We start from the raw sequence: 15,921 nt of genomic DNA, 5'->3' as shown, positions 1-15,921 counted from the left end.
GAATTCCCAAACTCATCCCTCGGGGCATCAGCATTTATTAGACCTCCTCAAGCCATCGTCTTGCTCAGACAAGTTTGAGACCCACAGAGATGCAGCTTTCAGCCCTGAACGCTGGCACCTCCCAGAACTGCTCAGATATTCTGCTAAGTCCTATAGCCATGACTGTCCTGTTTGAGAACTAGGATTACTTCCTGTGTTGAAACCAAGATGGAGACATGCCTCATCTGATATTTCCAAACAGCCAGAATGATGTTCCAAGAAGTAGAATCTTGACTTATAGGAAGACCCCAGCCTTTGAGGTTTGTCTGTCACCAGAGAGTCATTGCATGGCTTGAGGTCATCGTCTGCAAGCGCCAGCTACTCTTCCCCATCATCACAAAGGTGGTTCCTAAGTACAGGCTCAGGATGGGGAAGCTGGCCAAGCTGCCATCCTTTGTCATTGAGAGAACAAGCTTTCTGTGTTCTTGTTCTTGCTGAGTCTCTTGAGAATCCCTGGGACATTCCATAATCCTTGAGCAAAGAGAGGCTCCAAGGTCAAGTGGAACGTTGCAGGACCCTGGCCTCAGATGGCCCCATCTCATCTCACGACTGCCTTTATGTCATTCATCCACTGGGCAGGCGGGTGTGTGTGCTCAGTCACTCAGTCGTGTCTGGCTCTTTGCAACCCCGTGGACTGTAGCCCTCCAGGCTCCTCTGTCCATGGGATTCTCCAGGCACGAATACTGGAGTGTGGATAGCCAGTCCCTTCTCCAGGGGATCTTCCTGACCCTAGGAAATCTAACCCACGTCTCCTGCACTGGCAGGCAGATTCTATACCCCTGAGCCACCCGGGAAGCCCTTGTTCACCAGGGGAGAGAGAGAACTCGGTTCTGGAGAAGTTACCATGTTCCCTCCACACCTGGCTGTGGAACATTCCTCAGAGCTCGGAGACACTGTCCAGCACCTGGAGAGGTCCTGTGCACCATCGGGTGAGTATGGCTGAATCCGAGGCATCATGAGCACTGGGATTCTGGGTATGAGCCTGGCAGTGGTGTTCGGGGAGCCTGGGAGGGGGTGGTGTGGACACGCACAGGGATGGAGGACCTTTTGCCCCTGGGCAAAATGATTCAGTAGGTGGACCCACAGTGTGTGCATTCGTCAGTAAGGCTGCTTGTTCATCCCTTCCATGTAGCATCAGTGAGTTCTGCTCACCAATGGGAATGGCTGCCTCATCCATCCATCCATGCATCCATCCATCCATCATCTGTCTCTCAATCCATCCACCCATCCATCCATGTGTCCATTCATCCATCCAACCTTTCATCTATCCATCCTTCATCTATCCATCTACCCATCCATCCATCTCTCTCCATTCATCCATCTGTCCATCCACCCATCCATCCATCATCTATCTCTCCATCCATCCACCCATCCACCTATCCATCTATCCATCCACCCACCCACCTATCCATCCATCCATCCACCCACCCATCCATCCATGCATTAAACCATCCATCCATCATCTATCTCTCCATCCACCCATCCACCCACCTACCTATCCATCCATCCTTCCATCCATCCATCTGTCCTCCCATCTATCCATCTACCAGTCCATCCATCTATGTGTCCATTCACCCATCCGTCCTTTCACCTATTCATCCATCCATGCTTTCATCCATCCATCCATCCAGCATCCTTTCATGTTTTATCCATCCATCCTTCATCCATCCACCCCCACATCCATCCATCCATAAATCAACTGCTGATCTATCCATCCATCCACTCACACATCCATCCATCCATCCTTCCAGCAACCGTGTGTAGAGTAGGGCTACCCAGCCAGGCTCTGAACAAACACCAGATGGAGCTCACTGTTGAGTGCCACAGAGCTCTTGTCCTAAAGGAGCTAGCCATCTAGGGTGGGGTGAGTAATAGCCCCAAGGATATAAAGTCCCAATGCCCAGAAACTGGGGATGTACTGGATGTGATAAGAGGCACTTTTCATGGAAGTGAGCTCTGCAAATGCAGGTCTGTGTCAAATGTGACCCAGTTCCTCTGTCTTGATACCAACTGAATGTTGAGGGTGTCTATTTCATAAACACCTCTCACCTTGGCTTTTAGGAAATACAACAATAGCACCAGGCTCCCTCCAAGGCTGGAGGGTTTGGGAGGCTGATTGGGGTAGCTCCTCAGAAGACCCACGGGGCGGGTCAGGGAGGTAGCGCCATGCCTGTTTCCCAAGTGGCCTGGTCCTCAGGATGGGTCAGGTCTCACAGTGAGTGCCGTCATTAAGCTTTTTGGTGACTGTCTTGCTGACTCTTCTTCCATCAACTGATGCTGCTAACATGTGCCCTGTCTATACCCAGGTTTGCTGAATGGACAGCGAGACCTATGCATTCTGTCTGAGGGACGCTTAGGGGCAAATCCATGCCAGGCATGGTTTTCCATCCAGGCTCTATAGTCACTAAATTTGTCATTTAAGAAACCTGTTGAAGTTGTGTGTGTGGTGTTGTCTGGGTACCGCTATGCTAGGAATTTGTTTAACAAAGGCCACAAGAGCATAAACATTATCCCAGACATAACAATGTCCTGGGTCTCTGCATGTGTGGTAGGGGAGTGTGCATGTGTAGTAAAAAGCTTGAGAACTCTCCAGTGTCTGAGGCTCTCTTCAATGAAGCGAGTCATGGCACAGGACTATAACTCGCCTTAGCAACCTTTGTTTTTAGGGCTTCGCTGATAGCTCAGTTGGTAAAGAATCCGCCTGCAATGCAGGAGACCCCAGTTTGATTCCTGGGTCTGGAAGATCCCCTGGAGAAGGGATAGGCTACCCACTCCAGTATTCTTAGGCTTCCCTGGTGGCTGAGTTGGTAAAGAATCTGCCTGCAATGCAGGGGTTCGATCCCTGGGTTGGGAAGATGCCCGGAGAAGGGAAAGGCTCCGCACTCCAGTATTCTGGCCTGGAGAATGCCATGGACTGTATAGTCCGTGAGGTCGCAAAGAGTTGGACACAACTGAGCGACTTTCACTTTCAACGAAGCATTTTCTGAGGTTCACTAACTTCTAGCACTCTTTGCGTTTATTGCTAACTTACAACTTCTGGTGATATCAACTGCATCTATTTCTTCCCTTTTTTCTTTATAATTCTTCGCCTTCCTCCTAGGAGGTCGTGTCAAACTTCCCATGTTTGACACCTGCCCTTAATTTTTGACTTTTCATGTTTCTGGTCACAGTGTCCTCATTTCTGACACTTGGGTGGGTCTCACAGATACAGTCTTATTTGTATGGCTCCTCTTTTCCCTCATGGGTAACTGAAATGGGTTTTTAAAAATCCCCAAGTGCATAGGATTACAGATAATCATCTTACTGTTGTGAGTTCAGGAATGCATTTACCCAGAATGGGCTTAAATTGTCCTTCAAGGACCCTTCGGGACTTCTGGTCTACCATGCTGCCACATGTGTAGATGCATTGAGAATTTTTCATTCAAGGATATCCTGAGGGGAAGAAACCATAAAATGGTCACTTGTGGGCTTCCCTAGTGGCTCAGTGGTAAAAATCTGCCTGCCAATGTGGGAGACCTGGGTTCCATCCCTGGGTCAGGAAGATCCCCTGGAGAAGGGAATGGCAACTCACTCCAGTATTCTTGCCTGGAGAATCCAATGGACAGAGGAGCCTGGTGGGCTGCAGTCCATGGGGTCTCAAGAGTTGAGCACGACGGAGTGACTGAGCACGCAAGGTGTCCTTGGCAAAGTCAAGCAGGCTTTAATGCTCCCTTGTAGCGGAAACCCTGCTTCCTTTCAAAACTCCATCTCTGAAGGGGAGGAAGGAGCGAAAATAGGAAGAGTTCCAACAACCTTCATAATAGAAAGAAACAGACTCTGTTGCTTGGTTGCTTCAGTCATGTCTGACTCTCTGCGACCTCGTGGACTGTAGCTCACCAGGTTCCTCTGTCCATGGGATTCTCCAGGCAAGAATGCTGGAGTGGGTTGCCATTTCCTCCTCTAGGGGATCTTCCCGACCCGGAGATTGAACCCTCTTTTCCTGCATTGACAGGCAGGTTGTTTAACATGCTGAGCCACCTGGGAAGCCCAGACCCCGTTGGCTTCTATCATTTCCTGCCAGTCTTTGAAATTCTTTCTGTGCAGGGTTTTACAAGTACCAAAGCAGAATGAAATGCAGCAGTCTATTTCCGAGACGATGAAGGACCTCAGAGGCAGTGCATGAGTGATGGTGTGCTTGCTGGCCGTGGGCTGGAAGGAGTTATGAAACTATCCGCGGTGATTCAGAGAATGCCAGAAGCTGTCAGAAGCATGGGATTCACTTTCAGGACCTGCCTGGGGTGCTGGGGAAAATGGCACGTGGTCACGTTAGAGACCCAAAATTGTTTCTCGAGGAAAACGACCAAAAGCATCACCAGGCGGTGCAGTTGGCAACTCTCCGCTTGGAAGGCAGTGGCCGGAGCCCCCGTGGGTCACACCCGCGAATGATGTGTCTGAGAGGTTCGCGAATCTGCAGAGGGACGTCAGGACGTGGCCCGGAAACAGGACCAAGTGGCCAGATGCCTGCACTTAGGATTTCTCACAATCCTGGAGAATACTCCAATACTGGAGTGGGTTGCCATTTCTGTCTCCAGGGGATCTTCCCGACCCAGGAATGGAGCCCGCATCTCCTGGGCTTCCCAGGTGGCACTAGTAGAAGGAAGGATGAAAACAGAAAATAAAAATAGGTGCTAGATGATGGATAGATAAGGGATCGGTGATGGATACGTAGACAGAGACAGACTGCGTCTCTTAAGCTAAGTCAAGCTTTCTCAGCCTCAGCCCTACTGACGTCTGGGGCTGGACTCTGCTGTGGGGTGTCCTGGGCACCGTGGGGATGGGGCAGCGTCTCTGGTCAGCCCCCACCACACGCCGGGAGCCCCACCACCGTGGTAACACCCCAGATGCTGGGTGTCTGTGTCCCAATGCCCCCAGACATTGCCAGGGTCCCCTGGAGATCAGGGTCCTTTGTGGACCCCGAGGCCCCACGCCAAAGACTAAAATGTTCAAAGCCGTGTGCGACTAGCTTTTAGAACAGCAGAGCTGGGATACACATTAAAATTCCAAGTGAGTTATCCATGTGTTCCAGGCGAAATTTTTTAAAAAAAGTAATAAATAACAGCCGCTGACATCCATCCCAGCCCTTGAGCTCTGTTGTTTACTTCTCAGGCAGAGGTGTCCCCGGCTACCCTTTCTCAGAGCACTCAGGGTCTGGGAGCGGGGAGAAGCTGGTGGACGTGCATCTCAGAACATCCGTTCCCCCCCACACCTGCCTGCCCGCCTGCCTGGTCCGGGGGCCCCTCCCCGAGACGCAGCCTCAGCAGCTGGACGGAGCCGGTACCTGGCCCAATGGCGTGGACAGAGACTGGGGATGTTAAGAGGATCCAAGCAAGGAGTCCTGCCAGGGCCAAGCAGCAGTGAGACGCTTGCCTTCTCTGGGATCGCGGTGTCGTGGTACCACTTCCAGCTCCGCTCTGGACCTGTGTGGGCAGGAGGGGAGGAGGAAAAGGGAAGGAGACAGAGAGAAGCAGAGAGAGACAGAGAGAAACAGAGACAGAGAGAAGCATAAAGAGATAGAAGCAGACAGAGAGAGACAAACAGTTCGTTTTAGTTCAGTTCACTCGCTCAGTCGTGTCCAACTCTTTGCGACCCCATGGCCTGCAGCACGCCAGGCCTCCCTGTCCATCGCCACCTCCTGGAGTTTGCTCAAACTCACCATCTCATCCTCTGTCATCCCCTTCTCCTCCTGCCCTCAATCTTTCCCAGCATCACGGTCTTTTCAAATGAGTCAGCTGTTCGCATCAGGTGGCCAGAGTATTGGAGTTTCATCTTCAGCATCAGTCCTTCCCATGAACACCTAGGACTGGTCTCCTTTAGGATGGACTGGTTGGATCTCCTTGAACTCCAAGGGACTCTCAAGAGCCTTCTCCAACACCACAGTTCAAAAGCATCCATTCTTGGGCACTCAGCTTTCTTTACAGTCCAACTCTCACATCCGTACGTGACTCCTGGAAAAACCATAGCTTTGACTAGATGGACCTTTGTTGAGAGAAGCAGACAGAGAGGTAAAGATGGATGCAGAAAGAGAGAGAAGCAGAGAGAGGTGGGTTTCTCTGCAAGGCACCCCATGTAGGTCCAAGTAAACAGACAAGCAGCTCATGGTCAGAAGACCTGAACACCTGGAAGAGTCCATTTCAGGTTCATTTCCAGGTCCCTGAAGACCTTCTGGGAATCGCTTTTTTTTAGACAGAGTGTGGCAGAGGGTCCCAGGGTGTGTGATCAACTGCTGGACCATCTTCTGATTGGCTGGTGGTGATGTCATGCGGAGGCAGCATCGCCTGCCTTCTGCTTCCAGCCGTCTGGGGTCCCCGTGCTGGTGGGCAGGGCATACGGTTAACTTCTTCTGCCTCCTGGGGGCTTCACTGTCTGCAATACAGCTCAAAGGACTTGGCTCAGAATATTACCTCCAGCCCTTGAGGAGGAACTGTAGGTCCTTGGCTTTGCTTAATGGCTAAACTATTTGCATTTGGTCTCCGTTGACTCTTTCCCTCCCGTCCAGCCCTTGAGGAGGAAGTGGAGGTCCTTGGCTTTGCTTAAAGGCTAAGCTGATAGCCCTTGGTCTCCGTTGACTCTTTTCCTACCCTCCAGCCCTTGAGGAAGAGCTGGAGGCCCTTGGGTTTGTTTAGTGGCTGAGCTGATTGCCCTTGGCCTTCTTTGACTGTTTCCCTTTGTTTCTGCTTTTGCTCACTTCTCTGATTCAGTTTATTCTTTGGCACTCCGCGAAGTCCTAGGAGGCGAAAGCTTTCTTCTAAACAATAGGCAGGAGGAGGCCGTGAGGCAGGGAGTGTTCTGCCCAGGGAAGGACCCACAGAGTCGGCTCATTTACGTTATTAAGAATTGTAGACATTCTAGAAATGAAGCAAAAGCTACCCCACGTCCCCTTTCATTCTCACTCACGCTCAGTGACTCAGTCATCTGTGAGTCTTTTGCAAACCCATGGACTGCAGCCCGCCAGGCTCCTCTGTCCATGGCATTCTCCAGGCAGGAATACTGGAGTGGGTAGCCTTTCCCTTCTCCAGCAGATCTTCCCAACCCAGGTCTCCCGCATTGCAGGCAGATTTTTTACCAGCTGAGCCACCAGGGAAGCCCAAGAATACTGGAGCAGGTAGCCTATCCCTTCTCCAGCAGATCTTCCCAACCCAGGAATCGAACCAGGGTCTCAGCATTGCAGGCAGATTCTTTACCAACTGAGCTATCAGGGAAGCCAACAAGTCAGCAAGACGTGTGTTGAAATTGGTTGATGCTGTCGACCAAAAAATACAGTCACCACCTGATATCAGAGGTGTTTTATTGGGTGGGCATGTTGAGGACTCGGAGCCCGGGAGACAGCATCTCATTAGCTGTGAGAAAACCGCTCCAAGGAGGCGGGAGGGGGAGTCAGGCTGTATACGAGTTTGCAACAAAGGGAGTAGGCGGTCTGCACAGCAAAGATCAGATATCAGTGAAGGAACTGAGGATTCTAGGTAAGGGAAGGTGCACCCTGTGGGCTCACCGAATTCACTCCTTTCAAATGCACCTCGGCTGTCTGGGGCCAAGCCTGTTTCCTTGTTCACCTTCAGGAAAGGTGGAGGTCATGGATGGCTGATTCTTGTATTCTCCCAGGTCCTCTGCAGTCACCGTGGGGGTGGTGGATTGAAATTTTGCCAGTCTCATGGCCCAGGCAGTAAAGAATCCGCCTCCCATGCAGGAGACCCAGGTTTGATCCCAGGGTTGGGAAGATCCCCTGGAGAAGGAAATGGCAACCCACTCCAGTATTCTTGCCTGGAGAATCCCATGGATGGAGGAGCCTGGTGGGCTACAGTCCCAGGGGTTGCAAAAAAGTCAGACTTAGCGAGTTAAACAGCAGGGGATCTTCCCTACCCAGGGATTGAACCCAGGTCTCCCGCATTGCAGGTGGATTCTTTACTGACTGAGCCACCATGGAAGCCCAAGAATACTGGAGTGAATACCCTTTCCCTACTCCAGGGGATCTTCCCAACCCAGGTATCAAACCCAGGTCTCCCGCAATTGCAGGCAGATTCTTTACCGTCTGAGCCACCAGGGAAGCCCTGTAATCATAAAGCTTTTTTAAATTTTAATATTTATTAAGGTTTTTTAAAAATTTTAATATGTCTTTATTTTGGGCTGCCCTGGGTCTCGGTTGTGGCAGGCAGGATCTTTCGCTGCTTGGGGGGTCAGGCTTTATTGCCCCGAGGCATATGAGATCTTAGTTCCCTGACCACGTGTCTAACCCATGTCCCCTGCAGTGGAAGGCGGATTCCTAAGCACTGGACCACCAGTGAAGCCTCAGTCATAAAGGTTTTGATCTGAGGGAGGAATAGGATCAGATAGGCAGGGAGGCAAGCAAGCAGATGACAGAAGAGAGGATTCAAGATGGTACCCTCCTTTTTGGAGGAAGAAGCCAGGAACCGCAGATGCAAGTCCAGAAGCCGAAAGAGACCCAGAAATAGATTCCTCCCCGCCAAGTCCTGCCGACACCTCTATCTTAGCCCTGCGTGATCTGTTTCAGATGTCTCGCACGCAGAATCTTAAGACAGCCTCCGTGTCTTGTGTCGGCACGGTTCCAGCAGGCCGCCAGCACTCACTGACCCCGTGCCATGCCAATCTTTGCGGAGCATGGAAAAGCAGTTGTCCGTCTCTCCTGATGCTGGACAGCTCCTACGACTTCTGAACTTCTTGCTCTTTCTTCCTGAAGCCCAGCATTGAAATCAGTCAAAACACACACAGGTTCATCCACCTCACAAGAGCTGATGCAAACCCGTTCCTTTTTCATGGCTGAGTAATACTCCATTGTATACATCTGCCACAGCTTCTTTATCCATTCCTCGGTCAGTGGACATCTACATTGCTTCCATGTCCTTTATGCCTGTTTAGTTGCTCAGTCGTGTCCGACTCCTTGCAGCTCCACGGACTGCAGCATGCCAGGCTTCCCTGTCCTTCACCTGCTCCCGGAGTTTGCTCAAACTCGTGTCCTTTGAGCCAGTGATGCCATCCAGCCATCTCGTCCTCCGTCGCCCCCTTCTCCTTCTGCCCTCCGTCTTTCCCAGCATCAGGTTCTTTTCCATGTCCTGCTGCTGCTGCTGCTGCTAAGTCGCTTCAGTCGTGTCCGACTCTGTGCGACCCCATAGACGGCAGCCCACCAGGCTCCCCCGTCCTTGGGATTCTCCAGGCAAGAACACTGGAGTGGGTTGCCATTTCCTTCTCCAATGCATGAAAGTGAAAAGTGAAAGTGAAGTCACTCAGTCGTGTCCGACTCTTCGCGACCCCATGGACTGCAGCCCACCAGGCTCCTCCACCCATGGGATTTTCCAGGCAAGAGTACTGGGGTGGGGTGCTATTGTGTTCCCCCTTCCATGTCCTACCTGCTGTGAATAGCGCTGTGCAGGTGTCTTTGAATTATGGTTTCCCCAGGGTATATGCCCGGTAGTGGGATTGCTGGGTCATATGGTCATTTGATTACTAGCTTTTGAAGGAATATCTCTACTGTTCTCCATAGTGAGTGAACCAAGTTACATTCACACCCAGAGTGTAGGAGGGTGCCCGTTTCTCCACAGCCTCTCCAGCATTTATTGTTTGTAGGCTTTTCGATGATGGCTATTCTGACCTTTGTGAGCAGATAGGTCAGTGAGGTTTTGCTTTGCATTTCTCGAATAATGAGTGATGCTGAGGGACGATGTAGGGGGTGGAGGGGGCATGGTTCAAGAGGGAGGGGATTTGTGTATGCCTTCCGCAGACTCACATTGGTGTGCAGCAGAAACCAACACAACATTGCAAAGCAATTCTCCTCCAGTTAAAACACACACACACACACACACACACACACACCTTCAGCAGACTCACGTTATTATACAGCAGAAAGCAACACAACATTGCAAAGCAATTCTCCTCCAGTTAAAACACACACACAGACACAGAGGCAACTGCAACCTTTATTTAGTTGGTCGTTGCAAATTGGTCCCTCTCTGTCTGTCTCTCTCTTTTTTTTTTTTTTTTTTTTGCCTCCTCTGAACCTCCCTTTGCTGACCTGGTCTCTCCCTCTCTTCGCAATCAAGTCCTCTGTCTCCACTTCAGCTATTCATTTCAAATTCCTACCCATTTAATAACAGCTGCACTGGGATCTCCGCCCGTCCCTTGGAAATTAATTTAGTTACCTTCACAGGGAGACTTCGCTTCCTACTTTAAAGTACCCGACGGCGAGGAGGGTGGAGAGGGTTAGCCTGCGGTCAAGGGCACAGCCGCCCGCCGAGCACTCCGAGTGCCCCCCCCCCCAGCTCCAGGGCTGCACCGCAGACCACATTAGTAATTGATGCTTCGAGCCAGCATCCCCGGGCGGAGATGCCAGTCGGGTCCTTAGGAAATTCTGCAAGTCATCCTGGGTCCATGTGTTTGTCCGTGTGAAGGATGAACTAGAGCACAGAGAAGGAAAAGGAAAAAAGAGATGCTTTCCTTGGAATGAGACAGAAGGGTTGTAGATGAGGTAGCTGTAGGTGGAAGCTTGCCCACGTGTGGGTACCCCTGTGCGGCTTTATCATCTTTTTCTGTCTGCATCACCGGCTTTTCCGTGTTGGGTCTCTTGGTTGCCTGGTGGGGACGTGCGTGCAACGGCACCTCAGTTGTGTCTGACTCCTCCTCTGTCTGTGGGATTTCCTAGGCAAGAATACTGGAGTGGGTTGCCATTTCCTTCTCCAGGGGATATATATATGTATTCATGGGCTTCCCTGAAAAAGGAAATACATACATATATATTTATGTATATATATTTTCAATATATATAAATTGAAATATATGAATGTATTCCAGTCCTTCACTTTCACTTTTCACTTTCACGCATTGGAGAAGGAAATGGCAACCCACTCCAGTGTTCTTGCCTGGAGAGTCCCAGGGACGGGGGAGCCTGGTGGGCTGCCGTCTATGGGGTCTCACAGAGTCGGACACGACTGAAGTGACTTAGCAGCAGCAGCAGCATTTGTTGTGGTATGAGATGGGCGGCATAACATTTACCATCTTAATCCCTCTAAGCGTACAGGGAGTTTGGGGTTAACATGCGCACACCACTCCATACAAGATAGATCATTAACAAAGACCTACTCCGTCTAGTCAAGGCTATGCTTTTTCCTGTGGTCATGTATGGATGTGAGAGTTGGACTGTGAAGAAAGCTGAGCGCAGAAAAATCAATGCTTTTGAATTGTGGTGTTGGAGAAGACTCTTGAGAGTCCCTTGGGCTGCCAGGAGATCTAACCAGTCCATCCTAAAGGAGATCAGCCCGGGGATTTCTTTGGAAGGACTGATGCTGAAGCTGAAACTCCAGTACTTTGGCCACCTGATGTGAAGACTTGACTCATTGGAAAAGACTCTGATGCTGGGAGGGATTGGGGGCGGGATGAGAAGGGGACGACAGAGGATGAGATGGCTGGATGGAATCACCGACTCGATGGACATGAGTTTGAGTGAACTCCGGGAGTTGGTGATGGACAGGGAGGCCTGGCGTGCTGCGATTCATGGGGTCACAAAGAGTCCCACACGACTGAGCAACTGAACTGAACTGAACTGAACACCACAGGGAACCCTGCTCAATATTATGTAACAACCTAAATGGGAAAAGAATTTGAAAGAGAATAGATATACATGTAACTGAATGACTTTGCTCTATACCTGAAACTATGGAAACATTGTAAATCAACTACGATCTTCAAGTGTTAGCTGCTTAATCGCATCCGCCTCTCTGTGACCCCGTGGACTGTAGCCCACCAGGCTCCTCTGTCCATGGGATTCTCCAGGCAAGAAGACTGGGGTGGGTTGCCATGCCCTCCTCCAGGGGATCTTCTCAAACGATGGATGGAACCTGCGTCTCCTGCATTGCAGGCAGATTCTTTACCGACTGAGCCCCCAGGGATGGCAATATCAACCGTACTCCAATATAAAGTAAAAACTAAAGAAAAAAATTTTTAAGTAAAAAAAATAATAATAAACAAGATGGATAGCATCTGGTTGTACCCACACGGTCTTAGGAACTTTTGGACACAAATTGAACAGCCCTGTTCCTGGGGAAATAGAATATCATAAATATGCCAACAGTCTCTGGGTCTATGAAGCAGCTTTCTGCCAGGCAGTTTCCAAGAAAAAGGGTTTTATGTCCACAGTGAAACGAGCCAGCCCGGTTATCTCCAAACAGAAATGTCCTGAAATCCTTCATCTGTGTACGTGGTTCCCTTAGAGAGATGGATTTTATATTCTTGTGGAAAAACTGTAATTTTTCTGTGCTACGCAGCCTAAGTCCCAGAGCCTCAGTTGACACCTCAGAGATGAAATCAGAAGCACTGTGACATTCTAGGATATTTACCCGCGAACTTGCTTCTGTGCCCTTTAGAGTGGAGGTTCCTGGGGGACATTCGTTTCTAGGGGTGGAGACCTTCTCTGACAGCAGATTGCTTTGTGCAATCAATGGGCTTTTGTTCGTGCACTTTACAGGAAAAAGTGTGTAAGAGGTGCTCAGTAATAGAGAACTGACCCTATTTGAGCTAGAGTAAGTTGGAAAAAATTTACTGCAACGTATATGTTGTCGTCCACTTGCTCAGTCACGTCTGACGCTTTGAGACCCCACGGACTGCAGCACGCCAGGCTTCCCTGTCCATCACCAACTCCCAGAGTCTACCCAAAATCATGTCCATCGAGTCAGTGATGCCATCCAACCATCTTAGCCTCTGTCACCCCCTTCTCCTCCCGCCTTCAATCTTTCCAGCATCAGGGTCTTTTCCAGTGAAGGAGCTCTTCACATCAGGTAGTCAGAGTATTGGAGCTTCAGCTTCAGCATCAGTCCTTCCAGTGAATATTCAGGACTGATCTCCTTTAGGATGGCCTGCTTGGATCTCCTTGCACTCCACGGGACGCTCAAGAGTCTTCTCCAACACCACAGTTCAAAAGCATCCATTCTTTGGTGCTCAGCTTTCTTCACAGTCCAACTCTCACATCCATACATGACTCCTGGAAAAACCATATCCTTGACTAGACGGACCTTTGTCGGCAAAGCAAAAACAGAGACACACGCAAAACCCAGAGGGGAAGATCGGAACAGCACAGCCTGCGTTTTGCAGAGTCGTCTCACTGAGCATCCCTCACTCTTACGTTAAAGGCAGAAAACGGAAAAGGGTTTTTACTCCACATTCAGTAATCGGATTTGCGAACTCAGAAAATTCCACATCGGAATAGAAGCAGTTCATCCGCTCCGAACTTGGTACCTCTCAGCCCCCACGTGTTTGCAGCCCGGGCGGCTGCCCAGCTCTGCTTCTTGACATCTCGTCTCTCATCCCCCTCACCCCAGGCTCTTCAACAAAACTTTCATTTTTCAAGGTCAGAGTTGTTTCCTCAAAGCAGTGCATGGATTTCTCCATCTCTGCAGAGCGTGGAGGTTCAACTGTGCTGTGCTGAGCTTGGTCGCTCAGTTGTGCCTGACTCTTTGCGACCCCCATGGACTTGTAGCCCACCAGGCTCCTCTGTCCATGCGATTTTCCAGGCAAGGAAACTGGAGCGGGTTGCATTTCCTTCTCCAGGGAATCTTCCCAACTCAGGGATTGAAGCCAGGTCTCCTGCATTGCAGGTGGATTCTTTACAAACTGAGCTACCAGGGAAGCCCCAGAGGTTCAATTAGAAAATGGCTGGATTCCTGTCCATCTGTGGAGTCCTTTAACTGTATCTACTCAGATGTGTCTGAGTGTGTTCACTCGTGTCCGACTCTTTGCAACCCAATGGACTGTAGCCCTCCAGGCTCCTCTGTCCATGAGATTCTGCAGACAAGAATACTGGAGTGGGTTGCCATTCCTCCTCCAGGGGATCTTCCCAACCCAGGGACTGAACCTAGGGTCTCTTGATTTGGTAGGCACATTCTTTACCGCTGAGCCTCCTGGGAATATCTACTCAGAGCTGAGGAGCCAAAAAAAAAAAAAAAAGGCTCCACGTGGGACTTCCCTGGAAGCCAAGGGTTAGGACTCTACGAGTTCATTTGCCAAGGGCTCTGGTTCAATCCCTGGTCTGGGAAGCAAGATCCCACAAGCTACACGTTATGGCCAATAAATAAATAAATGATATTTTAAAACCCAGCAAACCAAAGAGCAGCACTCCGTGTGAGTCCATTGCATGAGATGTTCAGAAACCTCAGGACCCCCAGAGGCAGAGCGAGTTGATGGTCCCTAGGCAGTCAGGACCCAGAAATGGGAAGGGAGCCCCGGAAAGTGAACAGGAGGGCAAGGAACACAGAATTCATTCACCTGAGAGGTGAGGAGGAGACAGACGTAAGCTAGGCAGAAATCACACTTGAACGAAATACGAAAAAGCTTCCCACTGCCTCATTTGGCATCTTTAAAAAGTTTTAATTTTTATATTGGAGTGTATACTCAATGAGGGCTTCCCTGGGGGCTCAGACAGGAAAGAACCTGCCTGCAATGCGGGAGATGTGGGTTCTGTCCCTGGGTCGGGAAGATCCCCTGGAGAAGAGATAGGCTACCCACTCTAGTATTCTTGGGCATCTCTGGTGGCTCAGGTGGTAAAGAATTTGCCTGCAATTTGGCAGATGTGGGTTCGATCCCTGGGTGGGGAAGATACCCTGGAGAAGGAAATGGCAACCCACTCCAATACTCTGGACTGGAGAATCCCCATGGACAGAGGAGCCTGGTGGGCTGCAGTCCATGGGGTCGCAAAGAGTCAGACATGACTGAGCGTCTGAGCACACACACAGTTGATGAACAATGTTGTTAGTTCCAGGTGTATAGCAAAGCGAGTCAGTTACATACATAGGTTATTACTGAGCACCGAGTCTTCTGCTGTGCAGTAGGTCCTTGCTGTTTATCTACTATATACCCAGAAGTGTGTGCATTTTCATCCCAAGCTCCTAACTTATCTTTCTTCCTTTCCCCAATTTGGTCATCATAAATTTGTTCTCTATGTCTAGGAGTCTATTTCTGTTTCATGAATAAGTTCATTTGTATCCTTTTTTTTTTTTTTAGATTCCCCATATAAGTATCATATGATATTTATCTTTCTCTGTCCGACTTAACTCACTTAGTATGACAACCTCTAAGTCCATCTGTGTTGCTGGATTTCGTGTTTTATCTCATTCTTTTTCATGGCTCAGTAATATTCCGTTGTATATATGTGTTAGTATACTGTATTGGTGTTTTTCTTTCTGGCTTACTTCACTCTGTATAATAGGCTCCAGTTTCATCCACCTCATTAGAACTGATTCAAATGTATTCTTTTTAATGGCTGAGTAATACTCCATTGTGTATATGTACCACAGCTTTCTTATCCATTCATCTGCTGATGGACATCTAGGTTGCTTCCATGTCCTGGCTATTATAAACAGTGCTGCGATGAACATTGGGGTACACGTGTCTCTTTCCCTTCTGGTTTCCTCAGTGTGTATGCCCAGCAGTGGGATTGCTGGATCATAAGGCAGTTCTATTTCCAGTTTTTTAAGGAATCTCCACACTGTTCTCCATAGTGGCTGTACTAGTTTGCATTCCCACCAACAGTGTAAGAGGGTTCCCTTTTCTCCACACCCTCTCCAGCATTTATTGCTTGTAGACTTTTGGATAGCAGCCATTCTGACTGGTGTGAAATGGTACCTCATTGTGGTTTTGATTTGCATTTCTCTGATAATGAGTGATGTTGAGCATCTTTTCATGTGTTTGTTAGCCATCTGTATGTCTTCTTTGGAGAAATGTCTATTTAGTTCTTTGGCCCATTTTTTGATTGGGTCATTTATTTTTCTGGAGTTGAGCTGTAGGAGTTGCTTGTATATCATGTGCGATGTTGAGCATCTTTTCATGTGTCTGTTGTCTGTCTCTGTATGT

The 15,921-nt window shown here is 49.5% G+C and overlaps 1 protein-coding gene across 1 annotated transcript in view; it reads left to right on the top strand.

Annotated features, from left to right (window-relative positions):
• Positions 1-15,921, top strand: part of DHRSX (dehydrogenase/reductase X-linked) — a 213,701-nt gene that overhangs the window by 146,337 nt on the left and 51,443 nt on the right. The gene's annotated exons all lie outside the window — the stretch shown is intronic.

The sequence above is a fragment of the Bubalus bubalis genome, chromosome X, assembly GCF_019923935.1.
Source record: "Bubalus bubalis isolate 160015118507 breed Murrah chromosome X, NDDB_SH_1, whole genome shotgun sequence".
Classification (NCBI taxonomy): domain Eukaryota; kingdom Metazoa; phylum Chordata; class Mammalia; order Artiodactyla; family Bovidae; genus Bubalus; species Bubalus bubalis.
Note: the sequence above shows the minus strand (reverse complement) of the source record. Positions and strands in the feature narration are given on the sequence as shown.